Here is an 18713-nt window from a genome sequence, read left to right as displayed (position 1 = left end):
AAAGAAATCATTAGAAACGCACATTCCTAAGGATGAGGAGAGGTCAGCCCCCACCCACCTCATTGAGAGGAACATCTGTGCAGGAGACAAGACTTGAAAAGGGAGTCTGCAGACATATTTATAAGATCAACATTTCCCTGCTACAGTTATGATGTAACTGCATAAAGTTAATAGTGAAACATTTGATATTTTAAAACTAAAAAAGTGACCTAGTCAGATTGGCATTTAGAAAAATAAACCTTTAGACATGTTCTGAAGAAGCAAATAGATAAGAGAAAATGTAGAATCAGGTTTAACAAGAGTTTAATAACAAGATATTTCAACTAAAGACGGTTGATAACTTGAGGAAATGCCAGCAGGAAGTAGGAAGAAAGAATGCGCTGTAGCAAACTTTAGGATGTTGAATGGTCAGGGCATTGTACATTATATTAAGGAGAGAATTCCGGCAAAATGATACCCAGGTAAGCAGCTTGCATTGAGATCTCGTGATGATCAGTAAATTCACTGTTTAGGAGACCAAGTCGGGGATTAAAGTAAGTGAATTAACTCCTATAGCAATTCAGAGTATTCCATAGGCCAGGGAGGTAATGTTCCCCGCAAGCTAGTTCGGCTCCAGAGACCCTAAGCTCTGCCTCAAGCTTGCCCACTTCTCCACACACACACACTCACACACACACACACACACACACACACACACACAGAGCACCCCGCTGCCACATCTGGCACCCTCCCACCACAAGCCTATGGCCCAGCAGCTGCAGCTGGACCCTGCCGCAGTCCAACCAAGGCAAGTCCCAAGTGCACAGCCCCTTACACACCAGCCGGTGGCCGTATCCTCCGTGGTTCGAACCCACCCCCACCTCTGTCGCCCACACATAGCCTGGCACCTGTGCCTGGGTTTCTCTTACCTATCACTGCATCCCGTGCCACTGCCATCTGAGCCCACCAGCTATCTATGTGGGGCTCCAACATCCGTGAACAGGACACTTCAAGAATTACATAGAGTCCAACCATGACCCATTAGTCTGCGACCAGATCCCTCCACAGCAAGTGACCTCAGCCCTCAAAGCGACAGACAGAACCCATCCTCCTTCCTCTTCAGATTGTTTCATAGGGCCTACTTGGAGACCATGACCCTCTGGTGAATCATTCCTGGACCTGTGGTTTCTCTGCTGGGCCAGCTCCAGCCCTGGAGCTTTCCGGAACAGCAGCTGCAGGCCCATAGCTTTTCCTCTGGGTTGCTTGCAACCCAGGGTCTATGTGCAGTAAAGCCATGGTCGAGCAGTTTTGCTGTCAGCCCACGACCAACTCCAGGGCTTTTCCTGCACCAGTGCTGCAGCCTTGTGGACTCTCTGCCAGTCAGAAACCAACCCAGGGGGTTATGCACAATGCCTCTTTGAACCCACGGCTTCTGGCCCAGAATCACGGTGTCCCAGCCAGCCTACATGGCCCTGGCCTGGTCCATAATCACCCAGATGCACTGGCCACAGGCCATCTTCCAAGCACTCCCACTGCTGCCAGCCACCAACTGCTGAAGCACCTCCATTGCATAGTAGGCCAACAAGCAAACACAGTAGGCCACCAGCAGATCCCACAATCACTCTTACCAGTCCAGAGACAGAAAGGTCAGGGCCCCTGTGTCTTTCAGGAATATGGCGCCAAGAAACACCAAACAGTGACCTGTAACACCCTCAACAAGACATCAAGAGAAACAAAATGCAATGCCAGGGGTAGTCCTAAACCTAATGACACTCACAAAAGAAGCAGACAATAAAAGTCCTTAGAATGCTTCTTGGAGTCCTGCAGGATATGAGGGAAACAATACAGAACAAGAATACACCCATTAAGCAGATAAAGTCCATGACTGACGCAATTAAGTCCACATACCAAAAGGAATACAAGTGTTAAGGGGCTAGGTAATGGAAGCAAAAAAGAAAATGACAGACCAACAGACTAAATGAGTCAGAGAATGATATCAGTTATCTTGAGGACAACCAGGTAGGCTTCAACAAATGGGAAATACAGTCAAAGAAGACAATCCGAGGCAGAAGAAACCCTGAGATCAATGACAGATGCTGTGAAGAGGAAGTCCCATTATTCAAATAATAGGAATACTGGAACAAGACCCAACAAACAAGTCCACAGCTAAAGTATCAAGGGAATTTTCTGGAAGAAAACTTGCTCAACTTATTGAATGAGACTCAAAAAATCATACAGGAAGCAGAGAAGACACCAATTAGACTAACCCCCAGGAAGAAATCACCAAGGCATATAATAGTTACATTATCCAACTTTGAAGAAAAGGAAAAACTTGTAAGTGCAGCTAGAGAAAAAAAGACAGTGACATTCAATGGTACTCAGGTAAGAATATGCTTAGACCTATCAGCAGATACCATAAAGGGGAGGAGAGAGTGGAGTAACAGCTTCCAAAAGTTGAAAGAGAACAATGCCAATCCAAGAATCCTATATCCCCCCAAACGGTCTCTCAAGATAGATGGAGAAGTAAGAGTCTTCCCAGACAAGGACTAACCCAAAGAATACGTTATAAGATACCCAAACAAGTGAAAAATCCTTTCCAACTCACTGTGGTCAGAAGCTCAACATTCACCAAGTACAGACAGAAGACCACAACAACCCCACCTGGAAGTCAACATGCCGAAAACAACCACCAGGTTAACATTGTCTCAAGGGTGACCAAAAGGCGAGCATGAAGCCCTTCCACATATATTCAGCACAATGATATGTGGGGACTACCTGACACCAAAGGTATGGTAGGACAACAATGGATCCACGGTGGAGAGACTTATCTTTTGCACACAGACAAAAACAAAGACTAGAAGGCGGTTGGAAAATATACTTAAAAAATGGCAACAAGAATAAAAGCATCCTAATCTTGCACAAAATTGATCTCATGGTGCAAATCATAACAAGAGATAAGGATGGTCACTATATAATGCTAAAAGGTTAGCATATCAAGAACGAGTGAGAACAATAAATATATATGTGAATTATAAGAGACCTGTGAAATTTGTCACGCTAATTCTTCAAAACTGAAAATAGAAATCACAGACTCAACAATTATAGTAGGTAACTTTAATACACCACTATTAGAAAAAGATAGGTCACCAGGAAAGAAACTCAAGAAAGAAGTTACAGAGCTAACCACTACAATTTGGCAGCTCCACCTGATAAAACTTTATAAAACTCACCATGCAAATGCAAAATAAATTGATATTTTTTTCAAGTGTACATGACTCTTATTCAAAAATAGATCACATGCTGGGGACACATGTTAAACTTGAGTAAATTCAAACATAGAGATCACTCAGATGTCTCTCTCAGACCACCATGTCATAAAGCTGGGAATTAACAAAAGGATTATCAATAAACAAGGATAAACAATTGGATGATGAATAATGATATGCGGAATGAGTGGGTACAGGTGCAAATTGGAGAGGAAGTTAGGAAGTTTTTAGAAACTAATGAGAATGAGAACACAACAACCCAAACTTTTGAGACACAACCAAAGCAGTTATCAAAGGTTGTTTGATAGCAATTAATGCACATATGAAAAAAGAAGAGAGACTCTTGACTGATACATTGTCACAAAATGTTCAGCAACTAGGACAGTGTCAACAGAACAATCCTTCCAATAGCAAAAGAAAAGAAATACTGTAATAAAAATCAGGCTGAAGATAAAGGAGTGGGAAGACAAGAGAAGAGTGAAAAAAACAATGCAGCAAAAGAGCTGGTTCTTTGAAAGGCTTAACAGAATTGATAGACTGCTTGCAAACCTAGAAAGGATAAGTAGGAGCAAACATCAATAGCCAGGATGAGGCATTTATGAGGGGAAATCACAACAGACCTTATTGAAATTAAAAGGATAATTAAAACCACTATAAAAAGTGTATGCTAATGAATTCAACAACATAGAAGACATGGACAAATACGTGGAAAAATAATCCTTCCTAGATTGTCCCAGATAGAAGTGAAGTACCTCAACAGACCCATAGCAATAGAAGAAATATACATGGTTATCAAGAGACTGCCAACAAAAAAAAACACCTCCTGGAACAGACAGCTTCTCAGGAGAATTCTACCAAGCATTCAGGGAAGAGGTGACACTGCTCCTTCACAAACTACTCCAGAAAACAGAAAAAGTCAGTAAACTCCCAAATACATTCTATGACACTAGTATAACACTGATACCCAAAGCAGGCAAGGATCCCACAAGAATAGAGAACTACAGAAGGATATATCTAATGAACATTGATGCAAAAATCATTAACAAAATATTAGTCAATAGAATATAAAATATTTTTACAATTCATCTGTCATGATCAGGTAGGATTCATTCCAGCGATGCAGGGATGATTCAACCTCCAAAAGTCCATCAACATAATCCATCACATTGAGAAGAAAATGAATAAGAATCACATGATAATATTAATAGACACAAAAAAGCATTTGAAAATTTTCAACACTCCTTCCTAATTAAGACACAAGAAGATAGGAATGTAAGGGAAATTCCCCAAGTTAATACAAGTTATCTATGAAAAACCAATAGCCAAAGTCAGTCAATGGAGAAAAGGCTAAAATAATCCCACTGAAAAAGAGGACCAGACAAGGATGCTCCTTGTCCCCACTTCTTTTCAGCATCAGACTGGAGGTCCTAGTGAACAACATAAGGCATCAAAAGGACCTTAGAGACATTCATCTGGGGGAAGAAGAGGGGAAACTATCATAATTTGCAGACAACATGATTCTATACATTGAAAACCCCAAGAGCTCCACAACAGGAGTTCTGGCAACAATAGAGGAATATGGAAGAGTGGCAGGATATGAGATCAACAAACAAATTGTTTGGATTGCTATATATATCAGACAAGACCACAGAAGAGGAGATCCAGAAGGCAGTGCCCTTCCTAATAGCCAAGCACAAACTGAAATACCTAGGGGTAAACCTAACAAAAAACCCAAAAGATTTATAAGAGGAAAACTATAGAGCCCTCCACAAGAAACCAAAAATGACCTCCATATATGGAAAAATATCCCATGCTCATGGATTAGGAGAGTAAGTATAGTGAAGATGTAAATCCCACCCAAAGTACTTTGTAAGTTTAATGCTATACCAATAAAAATGCCAATAACCTTCTTCAAAGAAATGAAAAAACACCAACTCCATATGGAGGGTGAGAAACCTAGAATTAGCACAGAACTCCTCAAGAATAAAGACAAAGTCAGAGGGCTTGCTTTGCTTTACCTGATTTTTAAACATACTTCACAGCCACAGTGGCCAAAACAGCATGGTATTGGTATAATGACACATACTCAGACTAATGGAAAAGAACAGAAAACCCACAAATAAAGTCATCAGCATATAGACAACTAATCTTCAATAAGGACCTCCAAAACAAATGGGAAGCAGATCCCGTCTTCAACAAGTGGCGCTGGAAAAAATGGATATTTACATGCAGAAAAATTAAGCAAGAGCCTTACCTCACCCCATGCACAAGAACAAACTCAAGGTGGATCATAAACCTTGAATTAAAACCCCAAACTATTAGGGCCATTATTGAAAGAATAAAGACAAACTTAAGAACCTTGGCACAGGGAATACCTGGGCTAACGGAATTAGGGAAGAACACACACACAGAAAAGAAGCTGAAATTGAAAAAATTTGTATACTAAGGATAAAACACCTATGTGAATCAAGAGATTGATACGAGACCCCATTGACTGAGATAAGATCTTTAATGACACATCAGAAAAAGGGATTATTACTAAAATATACAGTAACCTAATAGCCTGCAACAAGAAAAAAGCAGAGTCCTCTGAGGAGGTGGGCAAAGGACGTGAACAGAAGTTTCAAAGAGAGGAAACCCAATGATCAATAATCACATAAGAATATATTAATGATTATTAACCATCACAAAAATGGAAATTAAAATAACTATGAGATATTACCTAACATCCCTGAGGATAGCCCAGTTCAAAAAATCAGAGAACAAAAAATGTTGGAGGGGATGTGGTGAGATAGGAACTCTCATCCACTGCTGGTGGTCTTGTAGATAGATACGTACAGCCACTGTGGAAAGTAATATAATGATATATAAAGCTAATGGAAATTGAGCTACCTATGACCCAGCAATTCCCCTCTTGGACATATACCCCAAAGAAGTAAGAAATAGATTGTGACCATTTTCCTACACTGCAGTGTTTAGTGTGGCAAAATTCACAATTGCAAAGAATTGGAAACAATCTAAATTTCCATCGGTAGATGAGTGGATTAGAAAACTCTGGCATGACAAAACACTAAGGGGGCATAACAGAATAGCAACAGAAAGGAGGGCAAGGTCCCCAGGGAATGCTGAAGATGGACTTTGGGGCCAGGGTGCCCCAACAGACTGGACTGGAAAACACTCCTAAAGGCCAACAAAAGATCCTTGAACTAACTACAAGCTTTTCTTTCTTGTGTTTTGTTTTAATTTTTGTCGTTGTTTTGTTCTTGTTGTTTTGTTGTATAGTGTTACTTGGTTTTGCTCTGTCTTGTTTTTGTGCATAGTATTATCTTCGCAGGTCTGTCTAAATAAGATAGGCTGGATGAACAACGTGGAGGAGAAAACAACGGACCAACAGTTCCCGGGGGGACATGGTAGAGGGGGAAGTGGGGGGAAAGATAGTGGTGTTAACAAACCCAGGAACAAGGAAACAGTAAGTTATCCAAATTGGTGGTGAGGAGGGTGTAGGAGGACTGGTAGGGTGTGAGCAAGGGTAATGCAGCCAAGATAAATTACTGAAACCCAAATGAAGACTGAGTATGATAGTAGGACCAGAGGAAAGTAAAAGGAAATAAAGGAAAGAGCTAGGAGGCAAAGGCCATTTATAGAGGTCTAATTAAAGGCATGTACATATGCAAATATATTTATATATGAGGATAGGGAAATAGATCTATGTGTATATATTTATAGGTTTAGTATTAAGGTAGCAGAAGGACATTGGGCCTTCACTCAAATACTCCCTCAATGCAAGAATACTTTCTTCTATTAAGTTGTCATTCTATGATGCTCACCTTCCCGACACAACCGCTGAGGACAAAGTGGGTGAATAGGCAAATGTGGTGAATAAAGCTGATGGTACCCAGCTATCAAAAGATATAGCATCTGGGGTCTTAAAGGCTTGAAAGTAAACAAGCGGCCATCTAGTTCAGAAGGAACAAAAGCCACATGGAAGAAGCACTCTAGCCTGTGTGATCACGAGGTGCGGAAGGGATCAGTCATCAGACATCAAAGAATAAAAAAACATATCATTGTGTGATCACTTCCCTGATATGATCGCCAAGGACAAATGGGTACATAAGCAAATATGATGAAGAAAGCTGATGATGTCCGGCTATCAAAAGATATAGCGTCTGGGGTCTTAAAGGCTTGAAGGTAAATAAGCGGCTATCTAGCTCAGAAGCAACAAAGGCCCATATGGAAACACACCAGCCTGTGTGATCACGAGGTGTCAAAGGGATCAGGTCTTAGGCATCATCAGAACAAAAAATGTTATTATAGTGAATGAGGGGGGTAGTGTGGAGTGGAGACCCAAAGCTCATTTGTAGACCACTGGTCATCCCTTTACAAAAGGGTCTCTGGGAGGAGATGGGCCAGTCAGGGTGCAATGTAGCAGCGACAAAATATACAACTTTCTTCTAGTTCTTAAATGTTTCCTCCTTCTCCACTATCATGATGCCACTTCTACCTTACAAATCTGGCTAGACCAGAGGATGTACACTGGTACAGATAGGAACTGGAAACACAGGGAATCCAGGGTGGATGATCCCTTCAAGACCAGTGGTGTGTGTGGCAATATTTGGAGGGTGGAGAGAGGGTGGGTTTGAAAGGGGGAACCGATTACAAGGATCTACATGTGACCTCCTCCCTGGGGGATGGACATCTGAAAAGTGGGTGAAGGGAGATGTCGGACAGGGAAAAATATGACAAAATAATAATTTATAAATTATCCAAAAAGTAAAAGAAAGAAAGGAAGAAAACTCCAGCACAAACACATAATGGTGTACTATGCATCTCTAAAAACAAGTGATGAACTTATGAATTATATTGTCTCATGGGAAGAATTGGAAGAAATTATGCTGAGGGAAGTTACCTAAGCACAAAAGGACAAGTAAAAGAGGAGTCCACTGAGGCAAAGGAGAGAAGGACCAGCCCTTAACCTGGTGTGCCAAGCCTTGAGGGCAACATACTGATATGAACAGTGAGCTCAAAGAGATGTCTGTGAGGCCTGGGAAGCCCCTATCCCAGCTACAACCACCCCCTCCCCAGAAGAGTGCACTACAGAAGACCGCACTGATAGACAGCCTGGGGATAGTGGCAGGTCTTCCCAGCCTGTATGGGAGCAAACTAAGAGGAAGAGAGAGGAGAGAGAGAACAGCACCTGGCCCACTAAGCTTCGAGGATGACATTCTTGCTTGGAGCAGCCTATCACAGAGTGGACCATTGGGTAGTCCCCACCAGAAGACAAGCTGTCCCATTAATGAGCCACAGCACTATGAGAAGCAGCACCAGAGACATAGTGCAGGAATTGCACCTGGTTGAACCTCCCACAACAGGGTGTAACATGAAGGGAACACAACAGAGCACCAAGGGTAGCAAAGCAATTAATTTTCTGTGGACTTCTGAAAATAGACTTCGGACTCAGGGGAAGGGTTTGGTACTGCATCAGATCCTATCAGAAAACATTCATAAGAGTCAAGAGACACTCCTGGAAATAATCATAGGCTATTTCTTGTTTTGTTTTTTCCCCATTTTTCCCCCATGTCTAGCTATACAAGATAGGCAAGATAAACAATGCCGAGGAGAAAGAAAAAAAAATGTGATTGATAGTTCCAGGGACCAGGGGAGAAGAGGAAGTAGGGGTAAATAAACCCAGTGCAAGGGAAAAACAAGAGATCTCAAGTGGATGGCAAGGAGGGTATAGAAGGCCTTATGGGGTTCCATTAAATGCAATATAGCTGAGAGGAAGTACAGAGTGCCAAATGAAAGTTAAACATGATAGTGGGACAGGAGGAAAGTAAAAGAAAATAGAGGAAAGAACTAGGAAGAAAAAGATATTTATAGAGGTATAAACATAGGCATGTGCATATATTAATATATTAATATACTATAATAGGAATAGGTCTATGTATGCATATATTTGTAGGTTAAGTACTAAGGTAGCAGGAAGACATTGAGCCACTACTCAAGTCTTCCCTGAACAAAAGAACACTTTGTTCTAATAACCTGGCATTCTGTGATGCTCACCTTCCCAACATGATCATTGAAGACAAAATGGGTGCATAAGCAAATGTGGTGAAAAAAGTTGATGTTGCTTGGATATTACAAGATATTGTGTCTGGGGTCTTAAAAGTTTGACATTAAATAAGCGGCCATTTAGCAGGGAAGCAACAAAGCTGATAGAGTAGAAGCACAGCAACCCATGCAATCACGAAGTATATTTGGGATCAGGTATCAGAAAACCCAAAACAAACAACCATTTTGATGTGAACTGGGAGGTACAAATGGAGACCAGAAGCCCATCTGTAGACAATTGGACATCCCTCATGGAAGGGTCACAAGGAAGGGAGTAGCCAGCCAGGTTTCAGTGCAGCACCAGCAAAACACACAATGTCCATCTAGTTCTTAATGCTTCCCCCCGTCCCCTGTCATGACCCCAGTTCTATCTTACAAATCTGACTAGACCAGAGCATGTACACTGGTACAGATAAGAGCTATAGACACACAGATAGACCTCACCGGACCAATAATGAGAGTCCACGATACCATGAGGGTAAAGGGAATTGGGGGGAGAAAGGGAGAAGCCACTAAAATGATTGACGTACAACTCCCACCCAGTGGAAAAAAACAACATAAACGTGGGTGAAGGGAGACAGCTGACAGTACAAAATAGGAAAATAATAATAATTTATAAATTATCATGGGTTCATCAGGGTGGAGAGTAGGGGGAGGAAAAAAAGGAGCTGATATCAAAAGCTCAAACAGAAAGAAAATATTTTGAAAATGATGAAGGCAGTATATGTACAAATGTACTTGATAAAAGTGATTTATGGATTGTTATAAACAATGCAAGAGCACCCAACAAAATGATTTATTGAAATTTTAAAAAGTAGAATTCAATAGAAAAAATAAAGTTAAAAAAAATTAAGTAAGGAGATAAGGGAAATATGCCAGTATTGTTTCTAGTGTGGTGATTTAGATGCATAGTGCTATCATTTGAAAGATATAGAAAAAACAGTTTTCAAATAAATGCCCTGTCATTTATATAAGTTTTACTATTATTTTAAATACTGAATCAACACATACTATCAAGAAAATTAATTTACTCAACAGTTAATTATAGAAATATTGGTTAAAGTGGGTTCGCTGGCTTTGTAAATTAGAAATTTTCCAAAAATAACTTTACTTGTCAATATTATTTCCATTAATAAAATGGGATTCAATTGGGAATCTTTAAATTATATTTAAAGGAAAATCATGTCTTATCAGAGTAAGGTCTCAGATTGTTCAGGAAACTGCCTGAAAACGCTTAGTTCAGCTGAGGGAACAGCATGTCTGGGTCATCCATTGAACTTCATGGAAGTTGCAGGTAAATGCAGTGCCTGCCTCTTTTCTTATCCTTTGTGGCTAAGGGGATTCTTAGAGAATTAGATGAAGACTATGCCTTGACCCTTTAAAAGACACATGTATATGCATACATAAAATTTGCTTATAATTTTAAGAGAGAATTTTCCAAAAATGAAAATACATAATGGCAACTCCCAAAGAGCTAGGAACACAACTCAGAGTTGCACGAATATAGTCATAGAGAGGTATTTCTAAAGATTAAAGAGACTTAGAGGTAATTTTTTAGTAGTAATGGGGCGAGTTCTCTCTTCCAAATAGAGATGAGGCTGTATAAGAATCAGGGCTGGACAATTCAGCACTATTAATGTTTGGGCCTAACTGACTTAGGCCCTGAAGTTAGGTGTTTGAACAACTGCTCTGCAGGAGGAAGACAGCTCTGTCTGCTCCTGTAAACACTGAAAGGCTCAGAAATCCAACATGCATATTTACTCTGTTTCACAGAGGCCCTGAGTCAGACTCAAATTAATAGCGTGGAACTCTTTGTTGGGGTAGGGTGCAGAGGAGAGAATTCTGCATTGCAGGAAAATCACTAACATCTCTGACTTCTATTAAATACCATCATCAGCCCCCAGTTACAATAAATACAATTATCTCTAGGCATGGCAATCATTATCTGGAGGACAAAATTGTCCCTATGTTAAAGTTAATCCCTTTAAATTTTATTCAGTTCATGTAGAGGCACAATCTTTGGGAATACAAAATACAGTTTATAGAAAACGCTCGAAAAAAAGTAAAAAATAAAAAAAGAAAGCGCTCGAGTAGAGTCACAAAATTAGTAAGCCACTGAAGTCAGTGTTAGATCGCTTGTTTCTTAAGATAGCTAAGCTTTCCTTGAACCCATATGCTTGCAGGAGTGAGACATTTCTCCTTTGAAAGCTGAGAGCCACTATAACACAAACAACCTGACACACAGACAAAAGCAAATACAACACCATGCTTTCAAGTCCATTTCGACTCAGTGGCTCTATAAGATAGAGTAGAACTGGTTCATAAAGTATGTGAGACGGAATCTTTACAGCGACCCCTCCGTTCTCCTGTAGAACAGCTGGGGATTTAGACCACTGACAATCTGGTCAGCTCAGGAGGCTTAACCCACCATCCATGTCACTACGACTCCTGGAGAACCACCGTAACCGACTTCACCCGGCCACTTTCCCGTCCTCGAAAATTCAATTTCTCCCTCAAGAAATTAAGTACACAAGCATGAGTACTGGGGAAACTGATATTATAACAACAGGAAATACATCCGTTCTAAATATACATGTTAGTCACCACAAGCCTGTGCTCTAAACAAAGTCAACTTCATCTAGAGATCGTTGGGGAATCTGAACGTTAGGATATGTTGACATCGGATGCAAAACCCTGCTATGCCCCATATGTGTGCTAAAAATTCACTAAGAACTTACTTTTTCCCTGTTTGCCATGCCTTTGTCATAAATCTCATTCCATAAACCTATAAAACTTTCCTCTCCCTTTTATTTGTGACTTATATTTATTTCTTCATATTCCATGTAATTGCTTCATATTCTGTGTAACAAACTTCTGTGCTTTGCTTTCAACATTTATTAAGACATTTTCTGATAATGTTTTCAACTTTTATTCTAGGGACACTCCCTCCCTGACTGTCAGCCAACATTTTTTCAGGTAATCTGACAGAGATGATGCTTTTAACTAAAACTAAAATAGCTAAATTTTGGCAAAGTCTTTCGCCAGGCAGAACAAATACTACCTTGACAATATGTGTGGCTTTGTAGTAAGTTCGGACAAAGTTGGAAATGGCAGCTTCAGTAAAGTCTTCTTCAAGATAAAAGGTCCCTAACTTTAACTGTCGTTTTTCTTGTGATTGCTGTCTAGTATGTGGATCTGAAGAATGGAGTCCTTGCTGATAGATCACACTGGTATGATAAACTTGCCATGCCCGATGGCCTTAGAGATAGCAAAAGGAGAGCTTGATGGAAACTCTGCCCTTGAGGGCTTTGAAAATCAGAACTGCCATGCCAATCCCGATATGTCCCAAGACTTGTGTAGAAGACATTCTTCATTTGGGGACTCTTGATGACATATGACGCAGCACGGTACCAAATGCAACCAAGGACCCCATAAGATTCCCTCGCTTAGGCATTACCTGCTTGTACTGCCCTGGACAATGGAGCATAACATCTACCTCACGACCATTGTTCTGCCAGAAAAAAGTACTATAACAATTAGTGAGAAGGTCAAAATTTGCAGCATATTTTGGTTTAAATTTAAAAATTTTTTTAAAAGTTTCAGAACTTTTGGCAAAAATTATGCATGCTTTCAAGGGATGGCACATAACCATCCAAGGCTTATGTGATTAAAACAAATATTTAGGAAATCATGGGAAAGTTTCTCATTCATTGAAAGTTATAATTAAGCATCTAATGTAAATTTAATGAAGGTTCATATTTGGAGAAGTTCAAGTACCCACTGCATAATGCATCTTGAGGAAACCTAATAAACTTCCTGTACATTCTAACCAGCTCTTCCAGATGGGCTATTCATTGCCAGATGGAAACATCACAATGCCAACTGCATGGAAGGAGAAGACATGAACGGGAGAATACAGATATTAGCGGCTTCTTGTGTATAAGGAAATTTTTTTAAATAGTGATAAAGCCAGGAATTTTTTGTGCAGTAACAGCAAAATTCAATTGTAACCATTAAACAAAGTCTAAATAAAATTAATTAAGTAATGGAAGTGCTACTGAAATACTTAGAGTCTGACATAGCAATATTTCTCACATAGTTATTACCAATGGCACAGGGCTTTTAGCAAATATTTAATCATGGATGCTAAGTGTCAGACACTGAAGTACATTCTTAATAGAGCAGTAACCAGAGGAAATGTGTTTTGAAGGGTTAGAAAGGAAAAAGATTACTTAAAGACTAATTTTGGAATATTAAATGCAAGGAAAATATTTTCCTTAGTTAATTTAAAATATGTTGTTTATGTGTTAAACTTTTAACAGCCATGGAATATTTTATATGAAAGTATGTATTTATTAATTTTAATTAATGATTATAATGATCTATCATAAATATTACTTTAATTACCTTAGATATTTTGCTCCAAATCATGATAAGCCATCTTCTCAGAGACTTCTCAAAGTGTGGTTTATCAGTATTCCCAGAACAAACTTTGAAAGAATTAAAAGAAGAACACTCTTCAACAAACAAATAAGTTTCTAACATACTTCAATGTTTTCCGTATTCAAATATTTAAAAATACAATAGCATCGTCTGAAAATTGTGCTATAAAAAACTATTGTATTACCCTTTAATATTGCTTTATAATAAGGATATACATCACATGCAAAGGCTTTAAAAAGTTCATGTAAAAATTACACTATTTTTCAATTCAATTTTACCATTGACTCTTTAAAACACACTGTGTGTATATATGTACACATACACACATACAGTAATCACTCTTAGAAATACTGGACTAAGTATTTTTCAAGGAATAGCAAATATTGTTGGTAAGGTCAAAATTATTTAATATATTTCAAGAATTTCAGGAAAAATATATTTAGCATTGTTCTAAAATATAAAAGAAATGGAGCCTGCTGATGATTGCTCTGTCGGTTTGTCATAATGTGGTGACGTGCTTGTCACGGTGATGCTGAAAGCAGAAGCATGCTGGACAGGCATGCTGGACAGGCAGAGGTCAGTGTAATTTACCAATATAACAGACTTGGAGGGAAATCCCAGAGATCTACTTTTAAAAATTAATTTACTTTAAAAAACTTAAGGATAACAGCAAGACACTGTCTGATATAGTGCTGCAGGCACTCAAAATATGACCCGGGAGGAGCTGCTTCCTAACGCAGAATGGGCTTCCACGCAATGGCAGGAGCAAAGCTCCTAGCACCTTCATTGGTTAATGTGGCATCATTCATAGTGAGAATAAATAACCACGGACATCCACTGCCCCCTGGAAAGTGAGAGGTGCTGAGTGTGAGTGTAGGAAACTTAGAAATTTTCTAAATGAAATGGATATTAAAGATATCCTAATCATTGATATGATAAAACGGACTGGCATTGGTCATTTGAAATTGGAAAAGCAGGTGGTTTACTCTTTAGAGAATGAAAAATTGAGGAGGAATGGTGTCATTTCAAAAAGAACATTTCAAGATCTATCGTAAAGTAAACAAAAAGTAAAGTGATAAGATACTATTTATATGCCTACAAGGAAGATGAGTTAATAAGGCTATTACTTAATTATTTACACAACAACCACTTTACAAAAACGGTTTATGGAGTGTTTATGAAGCCCAGAATGAAGAAATAGGAGATTTTTAACAACATTTGTAATCTGAAATATATCGACCATGAAAACAAGATGACTTTATAATCATAGGTACATGGAACTTGAAAAGAGGAACAAGGAAGAATGATCAAGGCTGAAAATATGGTGTTGGTGAGAGAAATGATGCTGAACCTCACATAATAGAGTTTTGCAAGACTGCTGAATTATTATTACAAGTATGCTATTTCAATAACATAAGCAGTGACTATTGACTTTGGCTGCATGGATGAAATACACAGAAATGAATCCATGACATCTGTGGAACAAGATGATCTCAAACTAACTGCTATCAAGTCGATTCCAATTCATACTAACCTTAGAGGGCAGGGAAGAACTACCCGTGTGGATTTCTGAGACTAATTCCTTAAGGGAATGGGTTTTATCTTTCTCCCATGGAGTGGCTAGTGGTTTTGAACTATGAACTTGAATATAAGCCAGACATGTACCCCACTACATACTCGGGGAACCTGCACCTCTGTGGAAAGAGATGGTGGAGAAGTTTAATGCCATCGGTCAGAACAGAATCAAGGGCCAAGTATGGAATAAAACATCTATTGCTAATATGCAATTAAAGATAATGCTGACAAAAAATAAGCCAAAGAATAACTTGTGCATATGCCACATACATTTAAAGACTATCTCAAGGAATATGTGTCCTAGTACCAAGGACCAGCCAAGTTATCAGATGATATCAAATATTTCATGCTTCAAGAAGGAAAAGTACCATGAATAAGACAGAAAAGAAAAAAAGATCAAAATAGTGACACTTTCCAAACTGCTTTTGAACTGAGGCAATTGGAAGAAAAGATTGACTTTGAAAAGCTGAAGAAAAGATTCCAAAGGTGGCTGGAGAGGATAAAGTAAGGTTTGTAATGAGTGTGCACACACCTGGAGATGGAAAGCCAAAAGAGAACAACATGTTCAGCATTAATCAATGGAACGTACTGGAGGAAAACCAAACTTAATCCCCAAGTTGTAATATTGACAAAATCTGTGTACAAAGTGCGGAAAGACACAAGGGTTAGCAGCATCTAACGAAGATGAACGGAATCCATAGCGGTGCAGCACTAGAACTAGTGGGTCAACATTCAGCCATTGTGGCAGGCAGCTTAAAATCAAGGAACGGTGTTGTTCCTGCTGCTAGATGCCACCCAGCCAGTGTCGACTCATCGCCACCCCCTGTTCTTTGCACAACAGAAAGAAACGCTGTCCGGCACTGTTCCATCATCACACCTGTTCTGAGTTTGAATCCATTGTCGCGGCCACTGTGTCCAATATGTTGAGGGCCTTCCTCTTTCATGTGCCCCAAGCACGACGTCCTTCTGCAGGCTCACCTGACAACATGTCTAACGTGCAGGAGATGACGTCTGGCCTCGCTTGCCTCGAAGGGAGTGCCGTCTGACTCTGCTGATTATTCCTTTTGGTAGTTTATGGTTCTTTCAATAGTCTTTGCCAGAACCAAAATCCCAACACGGCGGTTCTCCTCATTCAATGCCCAACTTCCACATACATAAGAGGAAATTGAAAATATCATATTTTAGGACATGAAGACATTAGACCTCAAAATAGTCTTCCTGTTTATCAAAATATTAGAGGCCTTTGCAGCAGAATTACCCCCAGGCAAGACGCACTTTGACCATTTGACTCCCGTTTTCAATCAAGACAAAATGCTTGACAACTTCAATATTTTCTCATGAGCTGTGAGAATTTTAATCTTTTTCACACTGAGTTGTAATTGAATTTCTTGATATTATCAATGGCTTTAGGGAAGTTTTTTTCGAGATGTCTCAACAAAGGATCAAACCCAGGCAAGACCTACTCAATTATGTCCAGAAATTTGAAAGATGAACAAAATTGCAGCGGTGTTCTTTGCACAAATCCTCTAAACATGTTTGTGCAATTATTGTGCCTAAGGGTTCATTTTCATGGACCACATGCTTCCCAGTTTGAACTTTCTTAGATCATAACAAGCATCTCCATTTTACTTTTAAATAGAATACAAGTTTACTACAAAGATAAGGTACCCTAAAGAACTAGATAGTATAGAAGTAAATAGTTTTTCAAATGAGATATTATATCCAGGGTCAGGTGTAGAATATTCTGTCAAAAATAAGGTCAAATTTTAAATAAGAGTAAGAGTTTCCACTCATTTTAGATGATATGCTCCACAATGTGCAATTTCTGCTTGACAACACACCAAAATGCATAAATTAAATATATTAAGTCATACAGACCCTTACTTGTAATTCCATTTAATTAGGAAGAAATTAAAACTATTTTGAGACCTAATAGGATTTTTGTTTATTGATTATAGTATATAGACTAGGGAAGCTTTCCTCCTTACATGTTTGAATATATTTTTATTCTTATTATTCATCAAAAACCTAATATTCCTTTGTTTTCATTTGACTATTATATGTGTATCCATTTGTTTCTAGTAGTTTTATATCTTAATTTATTTTCCTTAGCTTTGCGCAGAGGCAAAATCGTAGCCAATGAGGTTTACCTGAGGCGCGATTATTGCTAATTAAAAAAAATATTTTCCCTTCATTTATGTGATTTCTCTTAAGGTGGCAGAAAAAAAATTATGTGTTGTATTTACCAAATGGTTGGCAGTTCGAGTCCACCCAGAGGATCCTGGAAAGATATTTTTGGCAATCTACTTCTGAAAATTAACAGTCTTGAAAATCTTATGAAGTTCTACTCTGAACTGCACTTGGGAGGATTACCATAATTGGGAATTGATTTCATACAACTGAAAACACCTGCCTAGACTATTGTTGATTCTTTTCTTGCCATCATAAATTTTTTAGTATTTTTATTTTTCAGTCTCTTTTTAAAAGACAATTTAAAAATATTTTATATTTCCCTTTTTTCCTCTCATTTTGTTACAACCTAATCTAGACATTATAATTCAATCATATTATGCAGTTTTGTACAATTGCTACAATACTCAGATTCAAAACATTTTCTTCCCTCTTGTACTTCTTGATATCAGCTCTCCTAAACTTTCCACCTCCCCTGCTGTGCCTCCAGGAACACTTAGTCTAGGTACTGTATATATAGATTCACCCATTCTGCATTTCATATAAGTAAAAACAGAAAAATACATAACAGGAACTCAAAAAGACTGCCAATAATGACAAAATATCACAGATATAAACCCCAATATAAAAAACTGGATCAAGCACAAAGTATATCAAAAAGGATATCAAATAACAAGGCTTTAATCATTCTAGTGAGATTTATTATTTTAACCTACTACAGTCATCTCTAAAATATGCTCTGTCTGATATCCAGTTTATTCCCATACTTCCATTATGGGTAGATGGAATTCACCAGAGCCTTATTCACCATGTAGATCTTGCAGTTATATTTTGGTTTCAATGGTATATTTTGTTTAATACTTGACAGAAGACTTTTCTAAAAGGGTGCCCCTTCTTCCACAAGTAATCATGCAATAGACATGCTCTTCAGCTACCTTTTGCCTACTTTTCTTTTGCAGGTTCTATTCAGAAGACCATGCCTTTTAACTTCCTGCTTATCACTTAACTTTAAAATATATTAACCTATGTATTCAATATCGTGGATTTGAGCAAAGTAGAGAAGAGGAAATGAACTACAAAATCCATGTGGTTTGGCTGTTTTGAGTACCCTCCCACCTACTAGATTTCTTGTTTTCTTCTATCAGCGGTTCT

The 18713-nt window shown here is 38.8% G+C and overlaps 1 non-coding gene across 1 annotated transcript; it reads left to right on the top strand.

The window, feature by feature from the left end:
• Nucleotides 1–17481: 17481 nt before the first annotated feature.
• LOC142441893 (U4 spliceosomal RNA) lies at nt 17482–17622 on the top strand. Its single transcript, XR_012783181.1, has one exon. It is a non-coding gene; the product is annotated as a U4 spliceosomal RNA (small nuclear RNA).
• Nucleotides 17623–18713: the final 1091 nt, after the last annotated feature.

Source organism: Tenrec ecaudatus, chromosome 2 (genome assembly GCF_050624435.1).
Source record: "Tenrec ecaudatus isolate mTenEca1 chromosome 2, mTenEca1.hap1, whole genome shotgun sequence".
NCBI lineage: Eukaryota > Metazoa > Chordata > Mammalia > Afrosoricida > Tenrecidae > Tenrec > Tenrec ecaudatus.
The sequence above is the reverse complement of the archived record's forward strand: the minus strand, read 5'-3'. Positions and strand labels throughout refer to the sequence as shown.